General features: G+C 45.5%; 1 non-coding gene across 2 annotated transcripts; it reads left to right on the top strand.

Moving 5' to 3' along the window:
- Positions 1-2,552: 2,552 nt before the first annotated feature.
- LOC106031945 (uncharacterized) lies at positions 2,553-14,469 on the top strand. 2 transcript variants are annotated; one of them, XR_010833053.1, is made up of 5 exons: positions 2,553-3,668; positions 6,429-6,534; positions 12,274-12,356; positions 13,704-13,843; positions 14,393-14,469. It is a non-coding gene; the product is annotated as an uncharacterized protein (transcript). The 2 variants fall into 2 exon arrangements; XR_010833052.1 differs by lacking the exons at positions 12,274-12,356; positions 13,704-13,843; positions 14,393-14,469 and adding an exon at positions 9,862-10,095 and having other exon boundaries at positions 2,676-3,668.
- Positions 14,470-14,968: the final 499 nt, after the last annotated feature.

Here is a 14,968-nt window from a genome sequence, read left to right as displayed (position 1 = left end):
GGTTTCTGAGACTCCCAGAAGCAACGAGGCGGCTTTTCCCTCCTTTTCATGTATTTCTTTGCCTCAGCTTCCCAAGCAGTTTCTTTCTCAAGCCAGCAGTTCCAACAGCTTCGGCGAACACTGTGTTCAGAGTGAATCCAGGTTGTAAACAGAGATGCTGGTGCCAAAGCCCTGAGAATGATTGAAAACCTGCAGGGTACTCCTTGGTAGTAACTCAGACAGCATGCAAGTAGTCTCCGAGTGTTTTCCATCTAAAGCTCTCACTAATATAATATTAATCTCTGCTCCAGCTTTGCCCTTTCCAAGCAGTGATCACAAAGTCCTCTGGGCCTCCTCCTAAGATCTTACAGGGGATTTTTTTCCTTTGGAGCTGATGAGCATGAGTGCATTTTATTTGAAAATAGACAGATTGCACGCTTTTCCACCCAGGTCTGATGGTTTCACCTCATCTTCTCAGTGTGTCAGGGCAAGTCCTGCCTGCTACCTTTACCACCAGAGCATGGAGAGCGCGGTGACAAGAGGGCGCTGAGGCCACCAGCCTGCAGAGCACGCACATCGTGTGGCACTGGGGGCTTCCCCAAAGGACTTGTCTGCGGCGGAGTATGGCTCCACAGGGAAAAATCTGTCTCGGACCTGCCTGGTGAGATTCAGTTCATCTGCCTCTGACTGTGTGAAAGCACGGGTGATGTCACGGTGGGACCAAGAGGTCTGGATCGCGTCAGCGGTCAGCAATGTGTGATCTAAGAGGAGGTCAGCGGGTGTCAGCTGCACGTCCCGAGGGGCTTTGTAGGGGTCTCACCTTCGTTAGACCATTACACAAATCCTTTGGTATGATGCAGAAGAGCAAGGGAGATGTGAGGTGGCACAGGGAGGGCCATCGAGTCCCTTGGGTTGAGGGGGGGTGAGCAAGGCAGGTTCTTCACCTTGGCAGCTCAGAGCACCCTCTGTGGTGCCTGGCAGGTCTCCCAGCTGGCTCGCCCAGGAACATATTAACCCTCACGGGACTTAAATAGACCCTGTGAGCTGGAACATGCCATGTCCCGTGAGCTGGATATCAAGAGAAATCCTCATTTCTGAAGAGTCCTTTCACCCAGAAACACGCCCGATCACTGTCATAGGAAGAAAGCTGTGATATTTCTTCAAGCTGTTTAAAACAGATAAATTACTGAAGGGAGTGCTGGGAGCTTTTCAGAACCCAACTGGGATGCCCCCACAAAAACAACAAACCAGCACCAGAAGGCATTTTTCTGGTGACATGTTTTGCTTCTGTCACTATGTGTAATTTTTGTGATCACTTTGTTTTGCCCAACTGTGTTGCTTGGGGCATGGTGGGGAGGAAAATCCATCTTTCAGTAAATACTCTTCAAACCACCTGCTGTCACAGCAGATTGCTGTGTGTCTCTGTATTCCCAGAGAACAAAACAATTGCGAGCCTGAGCTTTCAGGCCATGTTGCTTACCTAATGCTGGCCTGATTCTTACGAGAATCTGGATTTCCAGGCTGGAGGAAGAGGAACATCCTTCATCAGAAGCACCTGCGAGGCCCTGTTTTTGTCTTTCTCATTGTCAGCATGAGGAGAGACTTTTGCACTTCCCTAGGAAGAACCCAGAAGTTGTGGCCACAGTTTTTCTCAGACATTCACTGACATCTGAACCTTTTTGCCCTGGCACATGAAATGTGTGTGTTTCTGGATGCTCAGGTGCATTAGGAGCCTTTGATGGCTTTTTATTTGAGCTCTAGGTTTCCCCTCTTCTGGATCCCTACTGTCTAGCCCTGTTCTGCAAAGGCAAGGAGTAGAAACCTGCTCCCAAGAGTGGGTTTATCTACAGTGGCTGTATCTATGCACGAAGCAGCTGACTTTGGAGGCAAATGTTTGCTCATCTTTATGCACGTCACAGCTTTTTAATGTATGGCACGATCACAGTGCATCTGGAAATAACCCTGCACTAACTGCTTACTTCCTGGCCTTGTCACCAAATCCTTCCTGCCAGGTTATCTCCACTTCATATCTGCTTTCTTTTGAATTTTTTTTTCAGTCTTCTTGGCAGAACCATTCTTGGTTGATGCAGCAGCTGCTGGGGAGGAGAGCTTGCAGGGCCGCGCTTTGGAGGAGTTAGTAGGCTGAGGATCAAGGTTTGTGCTTCATTCTTTGCTTGGTAGCACAAGCTGCCTCCCTGTGGTGATGGCCAAATCAAGCCTGAAATGTGACAGAGCACTAAATTAGACACGTGCAGTTTCACTTTGTCTCCAGCATCCAGTCCAAGCTGGCGATGCTCTTCCATGGCTTCCCACAAGGTGGTCTGGGAACCTCTTTAGTGACGTGACCAGTCAATCCAGGGCTGGAGGGATTCAGCCTCAGAAGCTGGCACGAAGGCGAGTTGAATCACTTGGAGCAGTCACTTTCTCTTGCTTGGTGGTGAAGGAGCCTTCTGGCCAGCTTGCTGGGGGATGCTGGTTCTGCAGAGCTGCCAAGCTGGCAGAGAGAAACCCCATCAAGGAGGGAATAACCTGCTTTCCTCCTACTTCTTGTCCTGGTGGGCTCCATCCCAACCTACGGTGAGAGGCTGACCATTTGCAGCTTTTTATAATTTATTAAGCCTTTCCAGAATATTTAAATAAGCACAAAAACATCTGAAAACGTGCAAAGCTTGGCAGGTATTTCTCATGCACCTAATGTTTGGACATGTAAGTTTGGAGTGCAGCTCTGGACAGGGACTACAGTAAGAGTGCAGAAGATGACAGCAGTTGCTCACACACCTGCTTGGACTTCATGAGCTGAGAAAAAAGCAGGATGTTCTTAAGGTTTTGCTTGCTTGCTCTGCTAAGCCCAAAGCTGTGCCTAAGTTTTAAGAAAAGTTCTTTTTCCTCCATCTTCCCATCTCCTCCCCTTCCCCATTTCACACTGCTAATTGCACCGGCAGGATGCCCTCCAGGCTGAGACTATTCTGAGTGCAGGGTGAGAGAAGGGTGCTGAGAGGAAACAGCAGGCTGTGCATTTTCCTTTGCTAACGTGATTTGGCTATGATTAATGCACGTGGAAAATAATCAGCACATTTGGCTTAATTTTGCAAAATTATTAAAGGAATGAGAGGAAGGTGAAAGGAGAGATGTTTCTTCTTTTAATTTTTCTTTTTTCTATTTCATTTTTAGGAACAAGGTCGGATGTTTTGTGAGCATTCATCATTAAACCATCACAGTCTGTATTAAAAGGAAGAGGGGCTTTGGAAACTGGGATTGTTATGCCTTACTCTGAGCTGGTGATCACCTCCCAGCCCTTCCCTTTTTCCTTTCCAAGTGCTGCTCAGCCATTAAGGGGATGACCACAGCAAATCACTGCTGGTTCCTTGGCAAAACACACAGTGTCTGAGCTGGGTCATGCAGACTGCTGGAGCTGAGCACATCACAACAGTGCTGGCCTTTACACAGCCACTGCTGACTTATGCATCGCAGCCCCAAATTAAAGAGGGCAGGATGCATCTGCTCTCAGTCAGTGCTGCTTTGTTACGGGCTGAAGTACTGGGGTCAGCTGGGCAACCTCGAGTGCCCAGGTGCCCCTCATCCTTACACTCATCACCAAATCTATTTCCTCTAAACCCAGGTTGGATTTAGCTGCTTATGTTGTGTCTCCATGTTTAGTGAGAGCATCTTGCTGATGGTTCCTGATGCTGGTGAGTTCAGCACTTATTGGCACTGTCTTTCCAGTTAGAAAGGAAATCATAATCGTGTTTTGTTGCTGAAGTTTTTATAAATCTCTCTTCCCCTCATATCTTTAAATAATGAAACATTGACTTACTGGAGAGATTGTAATATTTCTCCAAATTTTATAATGCACTAAATAAAACACAAAAATTACTGATATGAAAAATATTAGAAAAGCCTATTCTGTGATGATAATTGCATTTCTTTCTGATACAGGAAAGTATGCTGGCTGTTTCTTTTAATTGTGCTTTTTTATTACTTTGAATTTGCATTTTTATTTATTTTCCATTTCTTGTAATTCCCACTTACCAACACAAAATTAACACTTCTTGTCCCTGCTGAGCTTACTGTTATTCCCTTCAGCTTTCTAATTTTGCAAACGCTGGCTAGGGTTTTAGCCTGGTATGTTTCTATGGGTGTCCATGCCTGATCAGAGAAATTAGTGCCCCAGAGTGCTTAATTGCAGAGTCCACAGATCTCATTTAGAATACAGACAGGAATCTTTTGATCTGCCGAGAGCAACTGGGTGCTGTGGCACTTGACATTCTGGCTTTGTCCCAGCTGAGTGCAAGGTCTGGGATGCTCTTGCTTTGCCATACTGCTGGAGGTGGCGTGGGTGTCCCGCTGCCTTTTGGGGCACGGCAAAGCCTTGGGAGTGGGTGCATCAAGGGAACACCCCCACCAGCATCCTGCATGCTGTGGGGCTGGTGGGGCTCCCAGGGGATTTTGAGCATGTAGCTGAGATTTGGATGTGGCACTGATGCTGCTGCCATGGGGAGGTGGCAGCCCTGGGGGGCTGGGGCACAGCACAAACCCTGCTGGGGCTGCGTTTCTGGGGACAGCCTGAGCATGTGAGAGCAGCAGTCGGTCACACCATGGTTAGGTTTCTTCTTTCAGATGTTCTGCAGTGATCCCTTTTGTCTAGAGGGTGGAAACTTTCTGTTGCTGTTGACCCATCCTTGCCCATCAGGGTGCTAATCCTGGCTCCTGCAGGCTCCCCTTGCTTGCAGAGCAGGGTGGGGGCTGTGAAGGACCTGCGTCCTTCCTCAGCTGCTCTGAAACATGTGGGACTGAGAAAAACATTTCTAGGGGCTCTGCCCTTGGAGTTGTTTTGCCCAGGCTGACAGGGATGAGCTAGCAGGTGGCCTGGAGGAAGTATCTCAGAGCTCCTCAACAGAGAGGCATCTGGCCGGCGGTGATAGCGTTCATATCATCCCCATGGAGAGACCACATGGAGAGAGGTGTAGGCTCCTGCTGCAGACTTAGGGCCTTGGCACACAAGAACAAGTACAGGGGTTGTTCCTGGAGCTGTTTTCCAAATGGATGAATGTTCACCATCCCTGCAGGGCATGTTGCTCTGGTACTTGCCCAATATATCAGAAGGGAGAGTTGTTTTGTTTTTTTTTTTAACTGGTGAAGTCTGCCCTTGCAGAATAAATGGTTGACTTTTTTTCTTCTCTTTCATGACAAGCAAAGAGCCTGCGGTGGTCACAAGATTACTTCAGCAACATCCTGACTCAAGCAGCTTGTTGCGTTGTTTGTAAAAGTCCAATTTTCTTTTTGAGGGAAATCAATACAGCTCATTACTTAGCTGAGAAAAGATCCCTGTGTCAAGCAGCTGCTCATTCCACTGGAAGGCAGCCCCCGAGCGGGCTCAGCCACTTTTCCTAAGATGGACAACAGGTTGATAGCCTTTGTCTTAAATTATCCCTTCTGAACTAAAACTGCCCCACTGAGAAGACCGATCAGCTTCCCGCAGGCTGCCAAAGAGCTGCTCAACAAGTGAACACCACCAGCGCTGGGCAAAATGTGCACTGGGGAAAAAAAAACAACCCCCCAGCAAAACACTTTTTTTACAGCTGGTATGACTGTAAGTTCTCATGCTGCTTCTACGTTATATCCTTTCTTCTGGGCTCTGGCTACTTCATTTTCGGCTTCATCCTAGGAGGTGGGATTCAGTGCTACGAGGCTAATAGCTATGTAGTCTTTGTATAGCCTGTCTCGAGTGGTGAGGTCGGTCTCAAAGGCTTGGCTCAAACTTAGAGCGGGTTTAAGATCTTTCTGCAAGTGCACAAAATGTTTCAAAGCAGCTTTGGGGGCTGAGAGGGCTGTTGGGCAGACAGTACCTTTGCCTACCTACGTGCAAGGCCTTGGGGACGGCACTATCAGCCCCCAGCTTGGCAGCGTTCTCACCTGCCTTCCACAGTAAATATATGTTTGGTTAATGGTAAATTTGTAGCTAGTGAAAATTGCTCCTTGCTGTAGCCCAGCTTCAGGATCCAGTCCTCCAAACCCTTGTCAGAAGTTGCTAGTTTAGAAAGTTGGAGGAGAAAATTGCTCCTGTATAAAATGGAGAACGAGAAGAAAAGCACATTGTGGCTGCTGGGGAGTAGGACCAGGGAGTACGGGCTTCATCTTCATTGCTTGGTCTGAGTTCTGGGTAAGGCCAACAGCAAGTTTAGCAGAGACCTTGCACTGAGGTAAGTTAAGTGACAAGTTCAGTGAGAAACCAGGGCCAGTGCATGGAGAATTACTGACCAGGCAACTGGAAAGGGTTATCTAAGCTTTGGGTTACAGGTTCAGCTGGCCAGGAGGAGCTGCAAAGAAGGTCAATTCTGTTAAGCAAATTCTCTGCCTTTACTGCTCTGAAACCAGAGCAGGTGACAAAAGTAGTAGTGAGGTGTATTTTAAAAGAGCCATCAGCCAAGAAATCGGTCTTCTCTCTCCAGATTGTTGCTGCAGCCCCTTGCAGTGGGTGCTCACAAGAGCAGGTCATGGATGCGCTGAGCACAGATGAGTCCATCCCTCCTTTCCCCATCTGTCCTCTGAACAGAGGTAAGGGTCTGCTTCCCTCCCTCACCTCGGGTGAGCAGGCTGCACCTCATGAGCTGTCTTTAACAACTTGTTCCAGATTGTAGATCATCTTGTGTGGACTGTGAAGGGACAAAGTTGCTTGTATTACCAGACTCCTCCGGTGTTTGATGATGGTTATGATTGCAGCGTGTGTTGTAGCGTTATTATTTGACTGCAATTACAATGGCATGGGTGGTGTTATGCCTGACTAGCTGATTAATCATCTGGAGCAATGAGCGGAACTTCCTCCTCTTTTATGATAATTAATATGTAGAGCTGGATCTTAGTTGTCTGAGTGAGTGTGGAAGGGATCATGGCAAACCGAGATGTGCTTGGCAGCTTGAGGCTGCGGGAGGACAAACACACGGAGCTGTTGGGGCAACTTTTCTCTCCCTGCTATGAGGTCTGGATTGAGCTGGCTCTGATCCACCTCAGGGAGCTGCGTTTCAGTGGTGGGTGTCAGAACTGCCAGAGACACATCGGGCCAGTCAGAGTCATAAGGAGATGTTTTGGTTGCAGGGATGCTCAGCAATGCCTCGTCCTCCCTTCCCCTCTTGAGGTGCCTGGTAGCTGACGCTGTTGGGCCTTCTCCCACCACAACAAATGTGTAGCCCATTTTGGGGGGGCAGCAGGCACCAGGGGTAGCAAACAGTAGAGTTTGAGTGGATTTACTGGGATTTGGTATGTTTTCTTGGAGAATTTGCATGGGATGGGCATTCCTTGTGTGTGTATATGTATATATAGCAGGCATCCTTTTTTTTTTTAATCTGCCTCGTCTTTCTGTTTGACCTTGGTCCAGAGCCTCTTGACCGCCTTTTCCTTTCAACACTGTAAAGTTTGTTTTCAACGTTAACTGTCTCTTCACGTGTGTGTGTGTGTGTACATTAATTACAGCAGTCATTACCAAAATGTATGCTGTGTTTTTTTTAAAGGTCTGGCTTTGAGGACAGAGCCATTTAGGATTGTGGGATGTAAAGCTCTTTCCTTCTTGTAGTGGTTAACCAAAGAGCCCTGTGCCAGCATGTCTGTAGCTACCCAGGAGTGAAGGGAGGAGAGAAATTCATTAGTGTGATTGGATTAAATACCTGCTGTGCTGGGGACCTGCCATGATGGCTTAGTGCCACTGTTGTCTCCAAGCAGGTGGAGTAGCTCTCTGGTTCTCCCTGCAATCTGGGTCAGATATATTCAGTGCAGATTGTCTGAAAGTAACTCATGGTTTTGCTTGTGGGAATTTACAATTCAAATGAAGAGCAGTTGCAGCCTCTCTCTCCCTCATATTGTGATTTTCTTTACTCTCCTGATACAGCAAAGATCAAGATGAAATATTAAATGTCCTCCACAATGTAATTATATCTGGCTGGTTGCAATCAATTCCCTCTGCCTCATACAGTTTGCTACTGCTTCTCCTTTCCCTTCCCTTCCTGTAAAAGACACAGGGCTGATTCTCATCTTCCCTGTGGGCTGGAAAGGAGACACTGCCAGCTCTTACATGGACCCACCAGCTGAACAGGAACAACTTGTGGAAATGAACTCTCATCAAAAGCCCCAAGCAGTGCACAGACTGTGGAGGATGCAACCAAGCTCAGGTTAAAGAAGAGAGAGATCAGGGACCTTCCCTATTTTTCTACCGTAATCTGTTTATGTGCCAACTTCAGAATATTTAGATTAGAAAAAGCAATGACGACTCTACTTGTCAAAATAGTCCATATATATATATATCTTTTTTTTTTTCAGAGGGACTGGACTCTAGTTTTCATAAAGCCCAAAGCAATGCTTTATCTCTTAGGCTGTAATTAAAAAATGGTTTCCAAAGCTCAGTCTCTTTCAGGCAAATGCCTGTTTAAGAATACTGTATATTTAAAAACAGTTTTTTCTTTTGTCCAGAGAACAGGTCTGGAAAGGCTTTGTAAGGCAGAAAGCTTTATATGAACTTCTCCTTCCCCTGGTGAAGAAATCAAGGTTATTAATATCAGCCTTTTCATCCTTTGCTTCTAAACATGTCAAACAAAAATCCAGCACAAATCCCTTTTATCAGGTGCACAGGCTGGTACTATCATTAGCAGGTCTCTTAAGGAAATTAAGGCCATTATTCAAGACCCTGGTGACTGCAGCTGTTGGTTGAGCTTGGGTGGGACTGATTACCTCCTTGTGACTAGCTGTTCGCTTCTGTGCTTTGCTGGATCAGTTTTTCATTGCTATTGAGCAGCGGGTTCACAGAAAAATCCAGAGGTCATTTTTTGAGAGATTTTTCTTGGGGTTCTTGAATGACGATATGATTTGGCTGTTAGTGGTGAACACCCGCCCATGATATTTAAGCTCCGTATTTCAGAACTTTATTTGTAAACACCTCATCACCTATTTAGGGTTCATTCAATATATATGGAGAGTCAGAGCAACCAGTCTTGGGATATTCCTCTGGCAATCTCCCAAGCTATTGGAAAACGGACAGAAGAGTCTATTGTAAAACGCACCACCTACCTTCTCTAGTTTGGAAACTTCTTTATTAGGTTTTGGACCTTTGAACCTTCTGCTGTAGGATACAAGACTTTTCTTTACAAACAACGATACAAACGGTGCCTCCATTTGCACTCAACTGCTCATCATCAAGAGAGACCAGACTTTAAGTTCCATCTCTGCCCAGGTAGAGTTGACCCTCCAGATCTCAGTTCACACAGACCAGTTAAATGCTGATTGTCACAAAAAGACTGAAAGGAAACATGGCCCTAGTATTTGGCACTGATGCCAAGAAGGAGACAGTGGGTGCTGATAGTTCTTAAAAGAGATGTTAAACGACTTTATAGAACCAATAAATTATCAGCCTTGTACCTCTTCTGCCAGAGATATGGTTTAACCCTATAGGACACAGCTGTGTTCCCATTTGTGTTACTGTCACTCTGGCTTCCTTACTCTTGGATTTTTGTCACCATGGGCTGAACCCAAGATTACTCCTCTGTGAGTGAGGGATGTTCGCATCCCATCAGGCAGGAGTGGGAGAAACTCTCAAGCACATCAGGAACGAGGCACCAAACAGTCCCCAGCCTCCAGCCCTCTCCTTCAGTGCCTCTCTCCCAGGGACCTTCAGCTGCTCCTGTAATATAGGTGTAATAAGACTACAACACGTTTATTTAAAAATTAATCAGATCCTTCACGACACTTTAGTCTTTGCCTTATCTGCTGGAGCCTTACAGATTGCTATGTTTACAGCTGCTCCTACTGCTAATGTGGTTTTGTTTATGATACAGAAAAAAAATGTAATTTTTTATTTTCTCATTGCTTCTCCTGTTTTATATTTTTTTGGCATCCATCTAGAAGACCGGAGATAACTCAGATGAGAAGGAGTCAATTATGTGGTGCCTGGGATACTAGAAGTCTGGACTTTATGACCCAGGAAGTTTCTCTCTGCACCATGCTCCCAATTTGTTGGATTTTTTTTTCTTTAATATCAACAAATAAAATAACATATCCTGGATACTCTGCAGTCAACAACATTCATTTGATTGGTAGTAACTGGCTTGGAAGCTACTATATCTCCAGGACTTTTCCATTTAAAAATAAATATATATTTTTATATATATATCATAATTTTTTTACATCAGTTAGGAGGTTTTTTTTTTTCTCTTTGCTTTTCATCAGAATTTGGATGTTTGCTGACACTGGATATTTGAACAACTTCTGAAATGAATCCAAGCCAGGAATTTTCCATTTTCCAATCTGTGAAGAGCATGGTATTTTAGAAATACCACTGATACAAACAGGAGAAAAATTAGGTCAGCGATAAGTCCTTGGGAGCTCCCAGCCAGTGGCTGCTAGGACTGTCAAGCTCTTCTTCCTAAAGAGTAGATTTATTCCTGACTTAGGGAGGTGGACAAATATCTCCTTGGACAATCTTGACTTGGACAAATATCTCCTACTAGCATGATTGCAATGCTTAAGTCTTCTCTCCTGAACAACTTTCTGTCTAAAATGGCAAGCAGCCAAGCAATAATGGCCGTGCTTATGAGGCTTTTGAATTTTTATTAGTGTTTTAAAGTTGAACAGAAGCTTACAAATTTCAGTATTAGAATGTATTGAGAAGCAGGCTCGGAGTAAAGTCACCATCCTTTTTGACTGAGTCTTAGGACAGTAGGTGTGAGGGATATTGTAGGGGTGAGAGCGTGACTCATTGAAATATACTGGAAAATCGTGTTATGTCTGCTGAAGGCTTATTTCTGGACACTGAAAACCCATTGAAATATCCTACATATCGTGCAGTATAAGACTATATATTGTATTATTTCAGTACAGTATAAGATTATGCACAAATATTCTTCTCTCTACCATATTTGAGAGAGGATTTTTCGTTCCTTGTTCTTTACCATTTTTTTACCTGGCAGAGGGCTTGTTTTGAATGTCCCTGCCTGTGTGGAATAGCCCGTGTATCTCTGCCCAAGCCTGGCTCTGCTGGCAGGGTCGGGACCCGGTCCTGGCCCAGAGGAAGCAGCTAACCCTCTTTCTAGGAACTGCACCCACCGGCAGTGCCCTTCCGAGGGGACGCTTTCTGAGTGGCCAGTGGGGGAGAGCTGGGCTGCAGACGTGAGCCTGCAGGCTCAGGGCTGGTACCCAGCAGAGTTCTTGGGAAAGAAATATTACTGAAGGGAAAAAATACAAGAAAACAAGCAAATGCAGGAGACAACAGCAGTAGCCCTAAGTATGTTATCTGAAGGGAACTGAAAGTCATCTTGCTGCACCACAGCATTTTAAGCAGAGTCATTATTATCAATCTTCCTTTAATATATAATAAAAGTTAAAGAGGACACAGCGCAGCGCATGCTTCTCTCGCTGATGTGTACCCAGGAGATAGAGTGGATTTAATGTAAAGTGATCCTTGTAATCTGGCAGAAATAAAATCCTGAAGGCAGGAATTGATCAATTCAGAGAGTGGCAGGTAAAGGCGGTGCAAATACCTGCTCTAAAAGCTTTGGACACAGTAATTCCCACAGGCATCAGGAAGCTGTTAGCTAATCAGACAACGATACACCATATGGTTCGCTGTTTAGTTAAAAGAAAAAAAAAAAAGTGAGAAAGGGAGAAAATCTCAAAGCATGCCGTCAGCAAGTGTGAAATGTCCATGCTAAGGTTCTCTGAAAGAGGGGAAAGCCACAGCCAAGGCTGTGACTCACTCCTTAATTAGCGGGGCTAATGGCACTGCAGAAGCTGCTGGCTGGGTTTCAGATGTGACCAGCTATGTGGCTGTGTCATTCACCACGGGCCAGCGTGGCACTGCCGTGAGCATGCAGAGCAGGTGTAGAGGAGCCAGCCCTTTCTTCCCCATGCAACTTTGAGGTGTATGGGAGAGTGCTTCCAGGGGGCTCTGCCAGCCCTCCTCCTGCACAGACCAGGAGTCCTCGCGGAGTGCTTTGAAGGCTGGAAGGGTTCCGTGTCCAGTGGACTTGGCTCTAACCAAGGCAGCAGAAAATGGTGGTAGTGTGCGCTTCAGCTAGAGGCAACCCACCAGAGGTTGGTGTTACACAGGCTGCTCACGGGAGAAGCCACGTGCAATCCACAGCAAGAGTCCCGCAGAAACCAGGAGCTCCTTTGATCACCACTTTTCACGCACGCATATATATAACCAAAATATTGTATTGATTATATTATATTCCTATATGTAGAGACTGTACTTTATAGATCATAGATGATATTTTATTCTGGGTGTGTTATAAATTCTGTTTTTTATATCTGTAGGTTCAGATCAAGAAGTGCACAGAAGTGCTGAAGTATTGTCCTGGTCTCGACAGATTTACAGGCTGAGGGTGCCATAAGATGAGGTAAGATCATCTTCTTGCTGACTACTGCTCACTAATCCTGCATCCTCTCCAATCCAACTGTTAAGAACCTACCAGTTATCTATGCAACTTTTGCTGCCTGTAAGGCCCTTTTTATGCTGATTTAACTCACTAACATGGCAGAAAATTTACTACAGCAGGAAAAAAAAAAGTGTTTTGTTTTAAGCTGAATTCATGAGTTGATTTCGCTCCTGGTTTTATTTCCATAGGTGAGTAGGAAACCTCCTTTTAACTCATTAGTGGGGACTAATTCTCATATCCAGTTTCTCATCTCCTGAACCATTTTGTCCTAGATTTCCTTTTGAAAAGTGTAGGTACTTGCAAAATGAACCTCATGCCTTTTGCCTCCTCTGTCTAGAGAGAGAGTATTTTATCACTGCAGATGGATGCAGTACTGAACATTTCCTTCCCAGCACCATGTGGAGCTGGGCTGCAGGGCTGCAGGCTGCTTGGAAAGTGCATGAAATGCACAGCCCCAAGTGTTGGGGAGGGAAAAACAGTGGACAAATAAAGGAATTCTTTTTATGTGCATTGATAGCACATTGACTGTGTGTCAGGTTGGGCACCAATGGGTTATTTGTTTTTCCTTAGATTTGTATCTCCCAGAGCTGGTTTGTTATTCTTTTCTTTAAGCAATTATTTGTCGTTGCGCAGTGTTTTAAATACACCTGCAGCATGACTGCTGGTCTGGTGTGCAGGGAAAAGTCTTCCCTGTAGGGCAGATGCTCTGCTCCATCCTCTGGGCTGCCCCAGACTTCTCGCAGGGCTTAGCCCCTGTGGAGGAGTCAGAGCTTGCGGTACCCAAGCAGGACCCTGCAGGGAAATGTCTGTCTTGGTGCACATCTACAGCTTCTTCTCTCAGGTGTGTCTTAAGAGCATGCTGAAAGGGACAGGGGCTTGACACTAGAAGGATGCCTGACTTTCTGGGCCATGGAAATGTTCCTGACAGTAGCTTTCTTCTCTTTGTTCATCCCTCAGCTGTTTCTCTTCTCCGCTGCCAAACTTCTTCCTCCTTTCTGCCTGAAGGCCCTCCGAGAACCCTCCCAGAATTATGTCCCTTTCCTCATATTCAGCTGCCTGCTCTGCTTCTCTGCAGAGATGCCTGGAACAAATTGGTTCTCTTGGATCTCAGCCCATGAACCCACCACCTACGATCTGATTCAAGTGCAATCATTAAAGGTTAATGATGCTCCATTGTCTTGAATTATATCTATATTGCACAATGTAGTGGAGAGCTATCAAACTAACTGTAAATGAATTTAGTCAGCACAGTAAGTAGTTTAGCTAAGCTACCATGGGGCTACTAAAGGGCTAATTTACCCCCTCTAGGAGCAGATCAGCAGAGACAAATCTTAATCTGGTGAGTGCAGTCTGGATATTCATCCAAAACTCAAGCTGAGTTACACTTCTGAGAAGAAACCAAAGCAAACAGCCTGGATTAATCTACAAAGGAAGGAAAAAAAAAAAAGGTAAAGTGAAAAGTAGGCTCTTGTTTTGTAATTGCACTTTTTTGTAGCCTCAGAGCTAAAAGGATACTTTGCACCTGTGTTTAATCAGCATGTGCTATTCACTGTGGGCATACAGGTGTGGTAGTTGGAGCCAATGGCAATGAATATGCCCAGTCTGATACGGAAATAGGAGTACTGGTTTGGGGGGCAGGGAGACCAAAAACAGTTTTGCCCAAGGAAATCTGTGTGTGCGTGAAGTGCTGAGCTGGACAGGAGACAGCACACAACCAGTTTGTGGGAGGCGCTGTTTGAGATCGTGGCTGAAAAAGCAAAAGAGCAGCTTTGGGAGCTACCTGGGGTGAAGGACAAAACTGAGAGGTCAAGCTTTCCCTGCAGTGAAGGCACTGGTCTCTTCCTTTTCCGTTTCATTAGTATTCCCCATGCTTCCTCCATCTGTCATAGTCTGCATGAGACACGGAGGGATGAAATCACCCTTATCGTTTCCCCTCCCACTTTAAGTGAGAACTGCTTGTGCTTTGTTTAATTAAAATATGCTGTTGTTGTTTTCAGGATTCATTAATAGCAGGATTAATCCAAAGCTACTGTACAAACAGAACATTCTGGCACCTTTGACAAAAAGCTTAATGTGACACGGGTCTCAGTTAGGTGTGACATCTGGGCTAGAAGGCAACATTGTGGAACTGTCTCCATGTGCATTATTGTGTCTTCATATAAAATGGTGGCTTGTCTTCATTTAAATGGTCCCTGGAAGAAAGCAAAGTTGAAACACTGAGCATCCTGTAGATCAGCTTGCACTGGGCATCTGTAGATTTTAGGAAAGTCTCCAAGACTGGAAGGGTTAGCAAGGTGAGAACCCCAGAGCAAAAGACTGACTCACTACTGCCTGAAGTATGAGCGGAAGGGAGAAGGGCAGAAATGCCACCAATACAACAAAACTAGTATGCCAGGCAACTTGGTATCAGACAACACAACTTTTTTCCAGATACAAATGGACAGAGTGACAAAAGCAGTAGATAAGGGACCATAGGTTAATGCTGTTAGAGTCTACTCTACCCTTGGGCAATGGCAAAGACTGTGTTTGGTCATGAAATGCAGAGACGTCACCACATTCCAAGTGCTGTCTGC

This window comes from Anser cygnoides, chromosome 7, assembly GCF_040182565.1.
Source record: "Anser cygnoides isolate HZ-2024a breed goose chromosome 7, Taihu_goose_T2T_genome, whole genome shotgun sequence".
Lineage (NCBI taxonomy): Eukaryota > Metazoa > Chordata > Aves > Anseriformes > Anatidae > Anser > Anser cygnoides.
Note: the sequence above shows the minus strand (reverse complement) of the source record. Positions and strands in the feature narration are given on the sequence as shown.